This window comes from Ranitomeya variabilis, chromosome 2 (assembly GCF_051348905.1).
Source record: "Ranitomeya variabilis isolate aRanVar5 chromosome 2, aRanVar5.hap1, whole genome shotgun sequence".
Lineage (NCBI taxonomy): Eukaryota > Metazoa > Chordata > Amphibia > Anura > Dendrobatidae > Ranitomeya > Ranitomeya variabilis.
The window spans coordinates 141,514,120-141,532,929 of NC_135233.1; the positions used below are offsets into that span (position 1 = coordinate 141,514,120).

Below are 18,810 nucleotides of genomic sequence, written 5' to 3' on the forward strand. Positions count from 1 at the left end.
CTTCAGTGTGGACATCCGCCATAAAGGACTATTGAGGAGCTGCAGTTGATGAACAGTCTCTCATTGACTGCAGCCTTTACATGACATAAAAAGTCACTCTCCAGAGACAGCAGCACAGACATTGTTGCAGGAGATATCCACAGTTATTATTTTTTGTGAGCACTGTGACCTAGGAGTCTGACATATTCATGAGCTGCGGACAGGGACAGCTTTAGGGCAGGGCAGACTAGGCAGCTGCCTAAGGCCCCCACTCTCTTGGGGGCCCACAGTGTCTGCAGCAGTTTCACTGATAATAGCATTATCAGTGAAGCTTCGATGTAGAGACTGGTTGAGGACCTGTAGTGACATCACAATCTCATGACTGTGATGTTATCACAGCCCATGTACTCTGCGAGTGTCAAGACCTTTGGTGAGGGGGGCCTGGCATTGAAAAAGGAGTGGCCAGTGAAGGAAAAGACATCTGCCACTGAACCTCCCCCATCAGAATTCTAGAAGTGCTCATTGGCCAGAGCTCCTGTCCTCTTGGGTGCATCTGAGGGAGAGCCAGAGACAGCAGCTACCAACCTGGGCTGTCAGATAAGTAGTACAGCATCCACTGTGTGTGCCGCTCCTGATGAAAAAGGCTCCTATCCTGACGTCAGCTCCTCCTGCTCTTATTGGCAGTCACAGCAGAGGAGAGGGCAGAAAGTGTCTGCTGGAACAGTGCTGCTAGTAGCAGGAGAAGCAGCAGCTGATAGTGTGGAACATCTCATTCCCTCCAGCATAAAGCAGTGTGTGTATCTGAGGTGTGCGCAGTGTGTGTAGTGTGTACTGTCTGTGTGAGTTATGTGCATGTTTATATTAATCACATCAAACGAGCATTTGTTGTGCAGCGTGTGTGTGTGTGTGTGTGTGTGTGTGTGTGTGTGTGCGCCATTTACATGTGTGAATATATAATTTTTTGCATTATTCTAACTTGAATATATGTTAACCCCTTCCCGACCCATGACGCCACGTAGGCGTCATGAAAACCTGTGCCAATCCGACCCATGACGCCTATGTGGCGTCATGGAATGATCGCGTCCCTGCAGATCGGGTGAAAGGGTTAACTCCAACTTCACCTGATCTGCAGGGACAGGGGGAGTGGTACTTCAGCCCAGGGGGGGTGGCTTCACCCCCCCCCCCCGTGGCTACGATCGCTCTGATTGGCAGTTTCACTTTCAACAGCCAATCAGAGCGATTTGTAATATTTCACCTAAAAAACTGGTGAAAGATTACAATCCAGCCATGGCCGATGCTGCAATATCATCGGCCATGGCTGGAAACACTGATGTGACCCCCCCACCCCACCGATCGCCCCCCCAAGCCACCGATCTGTGCTCCGCTCCCCGTCTTGTGCTCCGCTCCCCCGTCCTCCTGTCCGCTCCCCCCGTGCTCCTATGCCACCCCCCCGTGCTCCTATGCCCCCCCCCCGTGCCCGATCTCCACCCCCTTATACTTACCGAGGCTCCCGGTGTCCATCCGTCTTCTCCATGGGCGCCGCCATCTTCCAAAACGGCAGGCGCATGCCTAGTGCACCCGCCGAATCTGCCGTCCGGCAGATTCGTTCCAGGTATATTTTGATCACTGAGATATAACCTATCACAGTGATCAAAATAAAAAAAATAGTAAATGACCCCCCCCTTTATCACCCCCATAGGTAGGGACAATAATAAAAAAAAGAAAATATATTTTTTTCTTTTTCCACTAGGGTTAGAACTAGGGTTAGGGTTAGGGTCAGGGTTAGGGCATGTGCACACAGTGCGGATTTGGCTGCGGATCCGCAGCGGATTGGCCGCTGTGAATTCGTAGCAGTTTTCCATCAGGTTTACAGTACCATGTACACCTATGGAAAACCAAATCCGCTGTGCCCATGGTGCGGAAAATTCCGTGCGGAAACGCTGCGTTGTATTTTCCGCAGCATGTCAATTCTTTGTGCGGATTCCGCAGCGTTTTACACCTGTTCCTCAATAGGAATCCGCAGGTGAAATCCGCACAAAAAAACAATGGAAATCCACTGTAAATCTGCAGGTAAAATGCAGTGCCTTTTACCTGCAGATTTTTCAAAAATCATGCGGAAAAATCTCACACGAATCCGCAACGTGGGCACATAGCCTTAGGGTTAGGGTTGGAATTAGGGCTAGGGTTGGAAATAGGGTTAAGATTAGGCTTGTGGTTAGGGTTACGGATAGGGTTAGGAGTGTGTTGGGGTTACAGTTGTGGTTAGGGTTGGGATTAGGGTTGGGATTAGGGTTAGGATTAGGGTTAGGGTTGGGATTAGGGTTACGGGTGTGTTGGGGTTAGGGTTGTGGTTAGGGTTAGGGCTACAGTTGGGATTAGGGTTAGGGGTGTGTTGGGTATAGTGTTTGAGTTAGAATTGAGGGGTTTCCACTGTTTAGGCACATCAGGGGTCTCCAAACGCAACATTGCGCCACCATTGATTCCAGCCAATCTTGCGTTCAAAAAGTCAAATGGTGCTCCCTCCCTTCCAAGCCCCGACGTGCGCCCAAACAGTGGTTTACCCCCACATATGAGGTACCAGCGTACTCAGGACAAACTGGGCAACAACTATTGGGGTCCAATTTCCCCTGTTACCCTTGCAAAAATAAAAAATTACTTGCTAAAACATAATTTTTGAGGAAAGAACAATTATTTTTTATTTTCAAGGCTCTGCGTTATAAACTTCTGTGAAGCACTTGGGGGTTCAAAGTGCTCACCACACATCTAGATAAGTTCCTTGGGGCGTCTAGTTTCCAAAATGGGGTCACTTGTGGGGTGTTTCTACTGTTTAGGCACATCAGGGGCTCTGCAAATGCAATGTGACGCCAGCAGACCATTCCATCAAAGTCTGCATTTCAAATGTCACTACTTCCCTTCCGAGCCCTGACGTGCGCCCAAACAGTGGTTTACCCCCACATATGGGGTATCAGCGTACTCACAACAAACTGGGAAACAAATATTGGGGTCCAATTTCTCCTGTTACCTTTGTGAAAATAAAAAATTGCTTGCTAAAACATCTTTTTTGAGGAAAGAAAAACACCAAGGTTACTTACCGGTAGCCGGTTTTTCCGGAGCCCATGACAGCACACCTGAGAGAGGGATCCGCCCAGTCAGGACAGGAAACCTACTGAAATAAAAGGGCGGTACCTCTCCCTCGCTTCAGTTGGTTTTCCAGAGCATGAGAGGCCCTTTTGGTTAGTACATGGTAATCCATCACCACATTATAAATATAACAAAATACACCCAGCTAAAAAGTGCACACCAAAGGGTGAAAAAAGAAGGGAGGGAATATACAGGTGCTGTCATGGGCTCCGGAAAAACCGGCTACCGGTAAGTAACCTTGGTGTTTTCCCGTCTCCCATGACAGCACACCTGAGAGATTTTTGGAGAAAGAACACCTTAGGGAGGGACCACCGCTTGTAGCACCCTTCTACCAAAGGTAAGGTCAGACGAGGAGGATAGATCTAGCCGGTAGTGTCTAAAGAAGGTAGACGGAGAGGACCAGGTAGCGGCTTTACAAATTTGATCTATCGATACCTCTACTTTTTCAGCCCAGGAAGTAGACACGGCCCTGGTGGAGTGAGCCTTGATGCCATCAGGGATCGGGGCGCCACAGGAAGCATAGGATAAGGAAATAGCCTCCCTAATCCACCTGGCAATAGTACACTTGGATACCCCATATCCTTTCCTACTACCCTGGAAGGCTACGAAAAGGGATTGATCTTTTCTCCACTGATTAGTCAAGGATATGTACTGCACAATAGCCCTCCTCACATCCAGTGTATGAAATTTTTCCTCCCCTGGGTTCCTAGGATTATTACAAAAGGAGGGCAACACAATCTCTTGACTTCTATGAAATTTAAGTACAACCTTTGGAAGGTATGCCGGATCTGGTCTGAGTACTACCCTGTCATCAAAAATTTGCGTGTAAGGAGGGGAGACGGACAGGGCCTGTAAATCACTCACCCTACGGGCTGATGTTAACGCAACCAGGAGTACCGTTTTAAGAGTGAGTATCTTTAATGATGATTCCTGCAGGGGTTCAAATGGACTATTGGTTAGAGCATTTAATACCAGATTTAAATCCCACGGGGGAAGTCTCTGAATTTTTATCGGTCTAGACCTACTACAGGATTTAATAAAGCGGGACACCCATCTATTGGAGGCAAGATTGCAATTATATAAGGCACCTAATGCCGACACCTGGACCTTGAGTGTATTGGTTGCCAACCCCAGTTGTAAACCCGCTTGTAAAAATTCTAAGATGGTACCCACAGGAGCCTTGTCCCCCAAAGGTTGCCCCGAAAAATCCAGAAACTTTTTCCACGTTCTACCATAAATTCTAGATGTTACTGGTTTTCTACTTTTTAATAAGGTGGAAACTAATCCCGGCGAAAACCCCCGCCTACTTAGTAATGCCCTCTCAAATTCCAGGCTGCAAGATGGAAGCCCTTCACCTGAGAGTGGCATATTGGGCCCTGGGTTAGTAGGTCCGGAATCTCTGGTAGGATCCACGGATCGGTTATAGACATTTGTCTCAGGAGGGAGAACCAAGGTCTTTTCGGCCAAAATGGAGCAATCAATATTACTCTCGCTTGCTCCATTCTGATTTTCCTCACTACTGCTGGTATCATTGCTATTGGTGGAAACACATACGCGAGACTGAAATCCCATTGAATCTGCAGGGCATCTACTGCGAAGGGATTCTCCCTCGGGTCTAGTGAACAGAACCTGTCTACCTTCCTGTTGTTTAGAGTGGCAAACAAATCTATCACAGGTAAGCCCCAGGCCTGCACTATTTCTTGAAAGACCCGGGGATTTAAAGACCACTCCCCCTGCCTCAGTGCCTTGCGACTTAGGTAGTCTGCTCTCGAATTCTCGATTCCCCTTATGTGAAGAGCAGAGAGGGATAGCAGGTGGTGTTCTGCTATTTGTAGGAGGACAGACGCTGACTTCATTAGGGAAGGGGATCTCGTCCCCCCTTGGTGGTTGATATATGCCACCACTGCGCGATTGTCCGACATGACCCTGGTATGGTGGCCCTGAATGATGGGAAGGAAGTGTTTCACAGCTCTTTCTACGGCCCATAATTCCCTTAAATTTGACGCTTGTTGTGACTCTAGATGGGACCACGATCCCTGAACAGAGAGAGTCCCTAAATGAGCTCCCCATCCTGTACCGCTTGCGTCTGTGGTGATGACCTGTTCTATCGGAGTTACCCACTGGACCCCAGATGTTAAATGATTTCTTATGGTCCACCATTTTAGCGAATCCGTTACCCCCAATGAAAGACACAGCTTGCCCTCTAAACGCCCTTTTAACAGTTTTTGCGCCGACAGGACCTCCCACTGTAATAATCTTAGGTGGAATTGAGCCCATCTTACTGCGGGTATACAGGACGTCAGAGAGCCCAGCAAGGACATTGCTTTTCTCAAAGTCATTACAGGGTGTTGAATTGCTGTTTCCACAAGATTTTGGATTTTGACCAGCTTGTTTTCTGGTAGAAGACAAAGCTGACGCCCGGAGTCCAGAACCAGGCCTAGAAAGGACTGAACCGGCTCCGGCGTCAACCTTGATTTGGCAAGATTTATTTTCCACCCCAGCAATTCTAGTGTCGTCATAACCTCTTCTATTTGTGACAGGCAGTGCGCCGCTGAGTTCCCTATTATCAGGAAGTCGTCCAGATATGGAACAATTACCACGTCCCGTGAGCGGAGGAAGGACATGACCTCTGACATCAGCTTGGTAAAAATTCTTGGCGCTATAGACAGGCCGAACGGGAGGGCAGTGTACTGATAGTGCCTGAGACAACCTTGGACATAAACCGCTACCCTTAGGAATTTTTGAAAATCTTGATGAATTGGGACGTGATAATAGGCGTCTTTTAAATCGATAGCTGCCATGAAGCACTGTGGGAACAAGAGTTTTATCGCTGTATTTACAGACTCCATTTTGAAGGAACAGTTTACTACCGATTGATTGAGGCGTTTTAGATTGACGATAGTTCTTAGTGACCCGTCTGGTTTTTTTATCAAAAAAAGAGGGGAATAAAAACCTTTTCCCTGTTCCTTGCACGGGACTTCTATCAAAACACGTTTTGAAACCAGCTCTAGTACCTCTGTTTCCAAGGCTAGCTGCTCTTCCGGGGTTTTTCTTTGGGGTGTTGAAATAAAAGTCCGTCGCGGTGGATAAACAAAATCTATTTTTAGGCCGTCTTTGACCACCATCAGAGCCCAATGAGAGGGGGAGATGTTTACCCAGGCTGGGAAAAAAGATGAAAGCCTCCCCCCTACTGGCCTGGCGTCATTGGGAGGGCTTTTTAGTTGAAGTTGAGGGACCTTTAAACATATATCCAGATCCCCTTTTGTCTCTGGAGTCCCAGCCCCTTCTGTCTCCCGGGGGGCGGCCTCTACTAAATTTGCCCCTCCGAAAATAAGGCCTTCTAAAGTCCACTGGAAAGCGAGGAAAACCCTTTTTCCTGTCACCGGCTTTTTCCAGAATGTCCTCCAACTTTTTACCGAAGAGGAAATGGCCATCACAAGGTATAGAACAGAGTCTGTTTTTTGAGGGCAGGTCTCCCGGGCACCCCTTTAACCAGAGAGCACGCCTAGCTGCATTGGATAAACCTGCAGCTCTGGCCGCCAACCTTACGGAATCTGCTGATGAGTCTGCTATAAAGGCGGCTGCCCCTTTAGCCATAGTCACATTAGATAAAATTTCGTCCCTTGGAGCTTTAGATGTCAACTGCTCCTCTATTTGCTGTAGCCAAACAATAAGGGAACGAGACACACAGGTTCCTGCAATTGCAGGTTTCAGAGCGCCTGCGGTTGCTTCCCAGGTGTGTCTTAAGAAACCGTCCGCCTTTTTATCTAAGGGGTCCCTTAATACCCCAGAGTCCTCTAAGGGAAGGGATAGCTTTTTAGAAGATTTTGCTACTGCGCCATCAATCTTAGGCACTTTATCCCAAGTCTCTGAATCTTTTTCCTCAAAGGGGTAACGTCTTTTAGAAGCCGAGGGCAGATTACCCGATTTTTCCGGCTTTTTCCATTCTTTTTCAATAAGGGCTTTTATTTTGGAGTTAACGGGAAACGTACGTTTTCTTTTTTCCTCCAACCCCCCGAACATAATGTCCTCCAGGGATTTGGCTGTCTTCTCATCTTTTAGGCCCATAGAAGCTCTAACGGCTTTAACCAGTTTGTCCATGTTTTCGGTAAGAAAGCATGGACGCCCCCCAATATCACTATCTGAAGAGGAGCCAGGGGACTTAGAGGCGGAGGAGCAGGGAGACAATGGATCCTCCTGATATTCCTCTTCAGAATGAGAAACCTCCGACGCGGAAACTGGTTCTGGGTCTCTACTACCCTTTTTCTTAAGGGCCGCTTTAACAGAGCCTTCTACTTCTGCTCTAATTATTGCCCTTAGAGTAGAGGCAAAGTCAGGGGTTTCTTCCTGGATGGTTTTTTGAATACAATCTAAGCAAAGACTTTTCTGCCACTGGACTGCCAACGGAGCTCTACAGAGGGCACATTCCTTATTCCTGGTCTTGGAGCTAGCCTTCCTCGGCGCCTGCCAAGTAAACAGAAAATGTAGCCTATTACCACCAGGGTGACATTCACGTAGATCACTCACCACCCGCTGACCACAAACGGTACCGGAATCTGAGGCGGACTAGGAGCACGTGGAACGATTCTTCTGGGGGTAGAATCCTGAGACGACCGACCAGGGCGTTTGCCACTCCTTGCGCTCGAGCGGCTATCTTTTTTGGTACGCTGGTGAGCAGGCGTATCACTTGACAGGGGCTCACGCTGCTACTGCTGCTGTAAAGGCTGCTGCTGCTGCTGGAGTTCCATACGATCCTCCATGTCTGGAATAGCTGTATGGAAATGAGCGTTGTTCCAGCGTTATTTCTCCCTTAATAAAGGGTACTCGTGCTCTCCACCTCTTCCGGTGACCGTTGCGCTCTTTTTCCTTCCCCCTGGATACCGCCGGGTAGCCTGTGGCGTTACCGGCGTTCTCTGCATGGGCGCCGCCATCTTGGATCCGGCGCGCCGGTCTGACGTCACGCGGGCACGCCCACTCCCAGCGTACCTTGCGCGCAACGTCAGCCGCGCACCCGGAAGTGGCCCAGCTAAGGGGGAGAGAGCGGCGTGGCGGACAGAGACCGGCCCCAGGAGTCCGGACTGTGCCGGACCGACGCCCGCACGTGCGCAAGAGCCCTATGGGATCTGCGAACGGCGCTACCGCTCCTGAAGGCCGACATACAGGCGCCCTGCCTGTGCTTCCAGTGCCGGGACAGGAGCGGGTAAGAAGATCTTCTGTCAATAAAATCGAACCGCCGTTCTTCAGCACAAGGGGTTCCCATCAGGACAGGAAACCCAACTGAAGCGAGGGAGAGGTACCGCCCTTTTATTTCAGTAGGTTTCCTGTCCTGACTGGGCGGATCCCTCTCTCAGGTGTGCTGTCATGGGAGACGGGAAAATGAATTTTTTAATTTCACGGCTCTGCATTGTAAACTTCTGTGAAGCACTTGGGGGTTGAACGTGCTCACCACACATCTAGATAAGTTCCTTGGGGGGTCTAGTTTCCAAAATGGGATCACTTGTGGGGGGTTTCTACTGTTTAGGCATATCAGGGGCTCTGCAAACGTAACATGATGCCTGCAGACCATTCCATCAAAGTCTGCATTCCAAAATGTCACTACTTCCCTTCCGAGCCCCGGCATCTGCCCAAACAGTGGTTTACCCCCACATATGGGGTATCAGCATACTCAGGAGAAATTTGACCCCAAAAGTTGTTGACCAGTTTCTCCTGTTACCCTTGGGAAAATAAAAAATTGTGGGCTAAAAAAATATTTTTGAGGAAAGGAAACATTTATTATTTTCACGGCTTCTGTGAAGCACTTGGGGGTTCAAAGTGCTCACCACACATCTAGATTAGTTCATTGGAAGGTCTAGTTTCCAAAATGGGGTCACTTGTGGGGGAGCTCCAATGTTTAGGCACACAGGGGCTCTCCAAACGCGACATGGTGTCCGCTAATGATTGGAGCTAATTTTCCATTCAAAAAGCCAAATGGCATGCCTTCCCTTCCGAGCCCTGCCGTGCGCCCAAACAGTGGTTTACCCCCACATATGGGGTATCATCGTACTCAGGACAAACTGGACAACAACATTTGGGGTCCAATTTCTCCTATTACCCTTGGGAAAATAAATTCCGGGCCAAAAATCATTTTTGAGGAAAGAAAAATTATTTTTTATTTTCACGGCTCTGCGTTGTAAACTTCTGTGAAGCACCTGGGGGTTTTAAGTGCTCACTATGCATCTAGATAAGTTCCTTGGGGGGTCTAGTTTCCAAAATGGGGTCACTTGTGGGGGAGCTCCAATGTTTAGGCACACAGGGGCTCTCCAAACGCGACATGGTGTCCGCTAACGATTGGAGCTAATTTTCCATTCAAAAAGTCAAATGGCGCGCCTCCCCTTCTGAGCCTTGCCGTGCACCCAAACAGTGGTTTACCCCCACATATGAGGTATCGGCGTACTCAGGAGAAATTGCCCAACAAATTTTAGGATCCATTTTATCCTGTTGCCCATGTGAAAATGAAAAAATTGAGGCTAAAATAATTTTTTTGTGAAAAAAAAAAGTACTTTTTCATTTTTACGGATCAATTTGTGAAGCACCTGGGGGTTTAAAGTGCTCACTATGCATCTAGATAAGTTCCTTGGGGGGTCTAGTTTCCAAAATGGGGTCACTTGTGGCGGAGCTCCAATGTTTAGGCACACGGGGGCTCTCCAAACGCGACATGGTATCCGCTAAAGATTGGAGCCAATTTTTCATTCTAAAAGTCAAATGGCGCTCCTTCCCTTCCGAGCCCTGCCGTGCGCCCAAACAGTGGTTTACCTCCACATATGAGGTATCAGCGTACTCAGGACAAATTGGACAACAACGTTCGTGGTCCAGTTTCTCCTTTTACCCTTGGGAAAATAAAAAAATTGTTGCTAAAAGATCATTTTTGTGACTAAAAAGTTAAATGTTCATTTTTTACTTCCATGTTGCTTCTGCTGCTGTGAAACACCTGAAGGGTTAATAAACTTCTTGAATGTGGTTTTGAGCACCTTGAGGGGTGCAGTTTTTAGAATGGTGTCACTTTTGGGTATTTTCAGCCATATAGAACCCTCAAACTGACTTCAAATGTGAGGTGGTCCCTAAAAAAAATGGTTTTGTAAATTTTGTTGTAAAAATGAGAAATCACTGGTCAAATTTTAACCCTTATAACTTCCTAGCAAAAAAAAAATTTGTTTCCAAAATTGTGCTGATGTAAAGTAGACATGTGGGAAATGTTATTTATTAACTATTTTGTGTCACATAACTCTCTGGTTTAACAGAATAAAAATTCAAAATGTGAAAATTGCGAAATTTTCAAAATTTTCGCCAAATTTCCATTTTTTTCACAAATAAACTCAGAAATTATCGACCTAAATTTACCTCTAACATGAAGCCCAATATGTCACGAAAAAACAATCTCAGAATCGCTAGGATCCGTTGAAGCGTTCCTGAGTTATTACCTCATAAAGGGACACTGGTCAGAATTGCAAAAAACGGCCAGGTCATTAAGGCCAAAATAGGCTGGGTCATGAAGAGGTTAATAGTATATGTATAGTATTTTTTAGATTATAAAATGCACTTTTTTTCCCAAAAAATGGGGGGGAAAAAAATCGGGGTACGTCTTATAGTCGGAATATACTTACAATTAGTGTGGCGGCAGCAGGAATCAGGCGATTCTGCGGCGGTCCCGGTCTGACGCTGCAGGGCGATGATCACACTCCCTTCCCAGGCTGGTGCAGCAGTGCTCTGTGTTGCAGGGGTGCTTCGATGGCACTTTCACAAAATGCTGGAGGAGCACCCCCCGCATCACGGAGCAACGCTGCACCAGCCTGGGATGGGATTTCCCGGAAGCCACTGCATCGTAGCAATGGATGTGCGGTGGCCTCCAGGCTTTCACAAAATGCCGGCGCCGCCCTCGCACCACAGAGGACCACCGAACCTGCCGCACCAGTCTGGGATGGGAGTCATATCGCCAGACCACCGAACACACCCTGAGACCACACTCCACCAGCGCTGTCGATTACTCTCAGAAAGCTGAATTTGGACTGTAAGATGGACCACGATTTGACACAATTTTTTTTCCCTATTCTCCTTTTGAAAATTTGGGTGCGTCTTATGGTCTGAAAAATACTATAGATGGCTTGGTATAGACAGTGGTGTTAGCAGTGTATATATGAATGACGCGTGTGTGTGTTGCACATTTTTAAATGCCGGCTGCACAGACAGTGGCAATCGGTGGCATGTTGGTAATTGTCCCGCGAACAAGCAAAATGCTCCTTATTCATTGTGTGATTGGATTGTTTACGGCAGAACATAAATCATTGTTCTCGGCAGCACATCGCCGGTGTAACCTGCAGATATGCTGCTGATCAATGCTGTGGAGTCAGTAAGCCACACCTCCAACTCCTCAGCTTCCCTGACTCCCAACGCCACAGCCCTGCCTCCCTACTGAGCATGTACATAAAGTGCAGCACAGATTCATCTCAACTAAAAGCCGAGAGCCTTAGATCAGGAACAGAACAGACATTTATAGGACGTCGCAACTTTCCCAAATGATTGTGAAAACATTTACAGCACGTACTGCATCCAGTGTATTATAGGAGTCAGAGTCAGTCCATTTGATACTAACTCCACCAAAATGGACACCGACTCCAACTCCACAGCCTTGCTGCTTATAACAGTATATGTATGGGGACAGATTGATTTATTAGCGATCGTTCTGTCCCCATCATTCTTCATTAGCCGGTGTAAAGAGGCCGAGAAACAACCCAAACGACTTCAATATTGTCTATCACACTCATTGAACGTCCTGAACTCAGCGCATGTAAATACAACCAAAATATTTGAGTGTCATGGTGCAATATGTGAGCATTTAGGGCCTCATTTTAAACTTTTGCCTAGGGCCCCACTTTGTCTAAAACCGGCCCTGACTGTGGGTTCACGACACCAGAACCATATTCTCACATTTTCAACATGTCGGGTACTGCTTTACACTTCACTCAGGCAGGTTGCCCGCCATAAACAGCTCCTTCTGTTGACGTAGGCACAGAAACAGGTGGAAGAAAACTATGACTAAACTCCCTGGGCCTCGAAAATAAACTTTTCAAGAAAGCAGGGCTTGACTTTCTTTGAACATGACTGACAGGTCACCTGATACACAACACTACCTTGCCAGTGCAGTTTTTAGGAATTCTCATTGTTGCCCCAGCAGTTGTGTGTAAGCCTCAGAATATTCTATTACAAAAATGAAAAGTAGGCCACCAAAGTGTAAATGAAATACTAAATAGATCACACTACATAAAAGTTCCCAAACAAATACTTGTAACATGAACTTTACAGGTAATGAGGCATATTTACCCGCAGTCACCCCTCCCCAGCCACCATTGGCTGCCCAATTTACATCAGTACATTTTAACCCCTTCATGACCTTGGGATTTTTCGTTTTTCCGTGTTCGTTTTTCACTCCCCTCCTTCCCAGAGCCATAACTTTTTAATTTTTCCGTCAATTTGGCCATGTGAGGGCTTATTTTTTGCGGGACGAGTTGTACTTTTGAACGACATCATTGGTTTTAGCATGTCGTGTACTAGAAAATGGGAAAAAAATTCCAAGTGCAGTGAAATTGCAAAAAAAGTGCAGTCCCACACTTGTTTTTTGGTTGGCTTTTTTGCTAGGTTCACTAAATGCTAAAACTGACCTGTCATTATGATTCTCCAGGTCACTAAGAGTTCATAGACACCTAACATGACTAGGTGACTAGGTTATTTTTTATCTAAGTGGTGAAAAAAAAATCCAAACTTTGCTAAAAAAAAAAAAAAAAAAAATGTGCAATTTTCCGATACTCGTAGCGTCTCCATTTTTCATGATCTGGGGTCGATTGAGGGCTTATTTTTTGCATGCCGAGCTGGCGTTTTTAATGATAGCATTTTGGTGCAGATACATCATTTTGATCGCCCGTTATTGCATTTTAATGCAATGTCGCGGCGACCAAAAAAACGTAATTCTGGAGTTTTGAATTTTTTTCTCGCTACGCTGTTTAGCGATCAGGTTAATGCTTTTTTTTATTATTGATAAGATCGGGCGATTCTGAACTCGGCGATACCAAATATGTGTAGATTTGATTTTTAATGATTTATTTTGATTGGGGCGAAAGGGGGGTGATTTAAACTTTTATATTTTTATTATTTTTTTCACATTTTTTTTAACTTTTTTTTTTTAACTTTTGCCATGCTTCAATAGCCTTCATGGGAGGCTAGAAGCAGGCACAGCACGATCGGCTCTGCTACATAGCAGTGATCTGATGTTCGCTGCTATGTAGCAGAAAATCAGGTGTGCTGTGAGCGTCGACCACAGGGTGGCGCTCACAGCTGCCGGGGATCTGTAACCATAGAGGTCTCAAGGACCTCTATGGTTACAATACTGAAGCATCGCCGACCTCCGATCATGTGACGGGGGTCGGCGATGCCGTCATTTCCGGCCGCCCGGCTGGATGCGGTAGTTAAATGCCGCTGTCTGCGTTTGACAGTGGCATTTAACTAGTAAATAGGCGCGGGCAGATCGCGATTCTGCCCGCGCCTATTACGGGCACATGTCAGCTGTTCAAAACAGCTGACATGTCCCGGCTTTGATGCGGGCTCACCGCCGGAGCCCGCATCAAAGAGGGGCTTCTGACCTCGGACGTACTATCCCGTCCGACGTCAGAAAGGGGTTAACATAGGGACAGCTTAGGAGAAAGAACAGACCTTCACACACAGACCACTAAGTTCTCATGACAAGTTTTTGGTGCTGCGTATTTTCACTGTGCAAAAACACGCAGTGCAGTGAATGGGATTTATAGAAATGTCACGTGCACTTTTTTTTTTTTTTTTTTTTTTTAAAGCAGCGTAAACTGACTTGTGCTGCATGTTTCAAATCCGCAACATGTCAATTTCTCTTGCGAGTATGCTGAGGTTTATTTGCAGATTTTCGCATTAGATGCAGGAAATGTGCAAGTAAAAAACACACATGCATTAAGCGCGATTTCGCTTCCGAAACACGCTAGAAACACATAATCAGCACAGGACTATCACTATAGTTTTGTCAAAAGCCAAATACCAGGAAGTGTCAAAAAACAAAACAGCTTTATTTAAAACCTGACAAAAATGTCATAAAAATGCTTGTAAAAAACACATTTGACCCAATAGATGCAGAAATGCTGCAACATCAGAAACTCACTAGGTACTCATTGTGGGAACGTAGCCCAATAGTAACAGTATCTCAGAACTATAAGACAATTCCATCATCACCTTATATTTCAGATGCGATACTATAGTGAAAAAATACATACATAATGGGAAAAAAAAATTATATATTTAAAAAAAAAAAAAAAAGAAGAAATGCAGGTAGCACCTCAGTTAAATGGTGAAAAAAGTGCTATTTAATAGCCAAAAATGGTAACGTCTCGGCCCAAAGTGTGAGCCTTTCTCAAGCATGATGACGTAAGCATTCTTCAATAATTGTCACTTTATGAGCAGAATCTGCAATACACAGCATGGAGCGGTGTTTTCCTTATGCTCTTTGGCCACAGCTTCCTCTGTTAAGGCTATGTTCACACGTTCAGGATTTCCATCCTTTTTTTTTCCTGACTGAAACTGCAGGTCTCTGCAGAAAACGCAGGTGCGTTTTTTGGTGCGTTTTGGTGCGTTTTTGGTGCGTTTTTGGTGCGTTTTTTAGTGCGTTTTTTGATGCAGTTTTGTCTGCAGATTGTCTGTGTTTGACAGAAATAAAGTTTACTGCAGTGGGGGGGAAAAAAAAAAAAAAAATGATGTCATTTCCTTGTCCAACCCTTTTCTTCTTCCATCCTCCATTTTGGGACTAAACACCAAAATGAGTGGACGTGTTTTGAATGACAGCGCTCCGCGTTTTGCGCCGCATGCGTCACTGCAGCGCACGCATCCGGGCGCAGAGGACGCAGCAAGTTGCATTTTTGCTGCGTCCTAAATCAATCAAAAAAAGGACGCATGCGGCGCAAAACGCAGCGTTGTGCATGCGTTTTGCTGCGTTTTACTTTGCGTTGTGTGTTGCGGCGCCGACGCTGCGGCGCACAACGCAAATGTGAACATAGCCTAAGTGCCACGTATTTCAGTGCCACGTGCCACGTATTTCAGTGCCACGTATTTAAGTGCCACGTGCCACGTATTTCAGTGCCACGTGCCACGTATTTCAGTGCCACGTGCCACGTATTTCAGTGCCACGTATTTAAGTGCCACGTGCCACGTATTTAAGTGCCACGTGCCACGTATTTCAGTGCCACGTGCCACGTATTTAAGTGCCACGTGCCACGTATTTCAGTGCCACGTGCCACGTATTTAAGTGCCACGTGCCACGTATTTCAGTGCCACGTATCACGTATTTAAGTGCCACGTGCCACGTATTTAAGTGCCACGTGCCACGTATTTCAGTGCCACGTATCACGTATTTAAGTGCCACGTGCCACGTATTTAAGTGCCACGTATTTCAGTGCCACGTATCACGTATTTAAGTGCCACGTGCCACGTATTTCAGTGCCACGTATCACGTATTTAAGTGCCACGTGCCACGTATTTAAGTGCCACGTGCCACGTATTTCAGTGCCACGTATCACGTATTTAAGTGCCACGTGCCACGTATTTCAGTGCCACGTATCACGTATTTAAGTGCCACGTGCCACGTATTTAAGTGCCACGTGCCACGTATTTCAGTGCCACGTATCACGTATTTAAGTGCCACGTATTTCAGTGCCACGTATCACGTATTTAAGTGCCACGTGCCACGTATTTAAGTGCCACGTGCCACGTATTTCAGTGCCACGTATCACGTATTTAAGTGCCACGTGCCACGTATTTCAGTGCCACGTATCACGTATTTAAGTGCCACGTGCCACGTATTTAAGTGCCACGTGCCACGTATTTAAGTGCCACGTGCCACGTATTTCAGTGCCACGTATCACGTATTTAAGTGCCACGTGCCACGTATTTCAGTGCCACGTATCACGTATTTAAGTGCCACGTATTTAAGTGCCACGTGCCACGTATTTAAGTGACACGTATCACGTATTTAAGTGACACGTGTCACGTATTTAAGTATCCACGTATCCCACGAAGATTTTTCATGGAGAACAGACACATCCAGAGATATGTCTGCTCTCCACGGCTGCAGCAACACACTGACAGGAGCCATAGTTCCTGTCGGTGTGTCACTGCGCATGCGCGAGCGAGTTTACCGGCGGTCATTGACCCCGGCACTCTCGCTTAACGGCAGTGCTGCGTGGGAAAGTTCAACGCAGCTGTACTGCTGTTAACCGAGACGCCGGAGCCATTGAACTCCGGGACAGTACGCGATACACTGCTAGGAGCTTCGCTCCTGGCAGTGTATCGCCGGAGAGCAGCCGATCGGCGTGGGACACTCGTTTTATGGATTCTGCGGACAGGGAGTATGGATTTGGTTTATTATTTTTGGATTTTTTCCTGGAGGATCGAGGGCTTCGCCTACCAGTGTGCTGTTGGTGAGTATATACTCTGTGTTATGTGTTGTATGTACTGTACTGTGTGTCATGTTTGTGTATTGTGTGTAGGTGTTTGGTGTAAACTTTACTATTGTGCTAAGTCGCCGGACACAGGGACAACTCTCCCATCCTAATACCGGATGGGAGTAGTAGTCCCATACGGCGACTTAGCACAATGGAGGCACTATCGTCGCATGGGGACGGGGACACACACACACACACACACACACACACACACACACATCAATCAAACGGCCGACACGATCCCCATGCGACGCTATGCCTCCATGTCTCTCCGCCCACGCACTTCCGGCCCCGCACTTCCGCCCGCTCCCCCGCACTTCCTGCAGCAGCGGTTCTGCACATCAAACCGCAGTAAAACACGCAGATATATTTTTGATCTGCGTGTTTTACTGCGATTTTGACCTCACAATGGAGGTCTATGGGTGCAGAACCGCTGCGGTTCAGGAAGAAGAATTGACATGCTCCTTCTTTTTTCCGGGAGCTATTCAGCACGGCTTTTTTTTTTAAATTTCCGGACCATGTGCACAGTGTGTCCTGTTTTCCATAGGGTACAGTGTACTGTACCCTGCATGGAAAACAGCTGCGGAACCGCAGCGGCAAAACCGCCGCGGTTCCGCGGTAAAAAACGCACTGTGTGAACATGGCCTAATGCCGATATCAGACCCCGGCGACTTGATTATTTTTTACTGATTGACCCCTTTCATCCATTGACCTCACCAACAAAAACAGCTCTCCCAGTAGCTGCACAGGCCTATAAAGCCTCCAGCATCATTACCTGTCGTATGTGGCCGCTGCCCAGCAATTCAATGTACAGTTATACTTTATCTTATTACCAAAGGAAAGTGGCCACCTGGAGTATCTAGCATAGGACTAGTGGTAATATTACCTAGATTATTTATAAATTAGCAAAAATATGTTGTTATAAGCCAGTACTACTCCACTCCACACAGCAAGTGGGCAGACTTTAGCCAAAAGAGCATGTGTCCAACAAAATCATCATAATTTACACCACAAAACCGTCCCTGGAAGAGATTTCTAGTGGTATCGCATGGCAGCTGAAAGACTCTAGTGCATGATCTTTCACCAGGACTGACGTACACAATGCTGGTCTTGATGAATAAGGACCTCCATGTTAATAATAATTAATTATTATTATTATTATTATTACACCATTACATGGCGCTTTACATGAGAATACGGGGCAAATATAGACAAATACATTAAACATGAGCAAAAAACAAGGCACACGGGTACATAAGGAGGGAGGACCGTGCCCGCGAGGGCTCACAGTCTGCAGGGGATGGGTGAGGATACACTCGGAGAGGGTAGGGCAGGTTGTGCGGTTTGTGTTATTCTATGACATGAAATATTAATAGAAATATTAGTAAGCGCTACGCCACCAATACAGAAGTAGCACAGTTTAAATGTATCACTCAGCCCTGCTCTACTGATAACCAGAGCTCTGCCGTGTCAGAGGAGCTGGGCTCTAAGGCCTCCAACAAACACACCTCTGCTGCATCTCCTTTATACAATATTTTAAAGGGAACCTGTTATCAGAAAAATTGCTGTTGATCTGCAGCTCCTGCACTTAGCCGAATGCTGCGGGGAGAAATTAGCTTTATATGTCCTCCCCCACCCACACCCGTGGCAGTGTTCCGGGTCAGTCACAGCTTTGAACCTCACCCCTGGCCCTGACTGACCCTGGCTCTGATTGAGGCTATCAGCACAGTGACTGCCGGTCTCCATACTGCGAGCAATGACTAAACCAGCGCTGGTGCCGCCCTCCTGACTGATACCAGAACGCTGCCGGGAGGAGGACAATTCTCTTTCTCCCCATAGCGTCCGGCTACGTGCAGGTTAGTAACGCTATTAATCTGCAGAAACCCCATTTTTCTTGTAACTGGTTCCCTTTAAACGTTGCACTAGATCAGCTCTGCTACATATGAATAGCTCAGCTCCCGAGGCACAGACACACTATGCTGCCCTGTGATCTCTGACAACACCCGAGCTTGTACAATGTAGCAGAGCTGAGTTAGGACATAAGGAAGTGCCAGCTATCATGGGTGTCTTCATACATTACTAGCCAGCAGAGATTGCGCTTCCCGGGCTCAGGATGTGGCCTCTCAGGGTAGTTTGTCAATGACTGAAG

General features: G+C 46.8%; 1 protein-coding gene across 2 annotated transcripts in view; it reads right to left on the bottom strand.

Annotated features, from left to right (window-relative positions):
* STX11 (syntaxin 11) overlaps positions 1-18,810 on the bottom strand; it is a 108,720-nt gene that overhangs the window by 79,842 nt on the left and 10,068 nt on the right. The window lies entirely within an intron of this gene.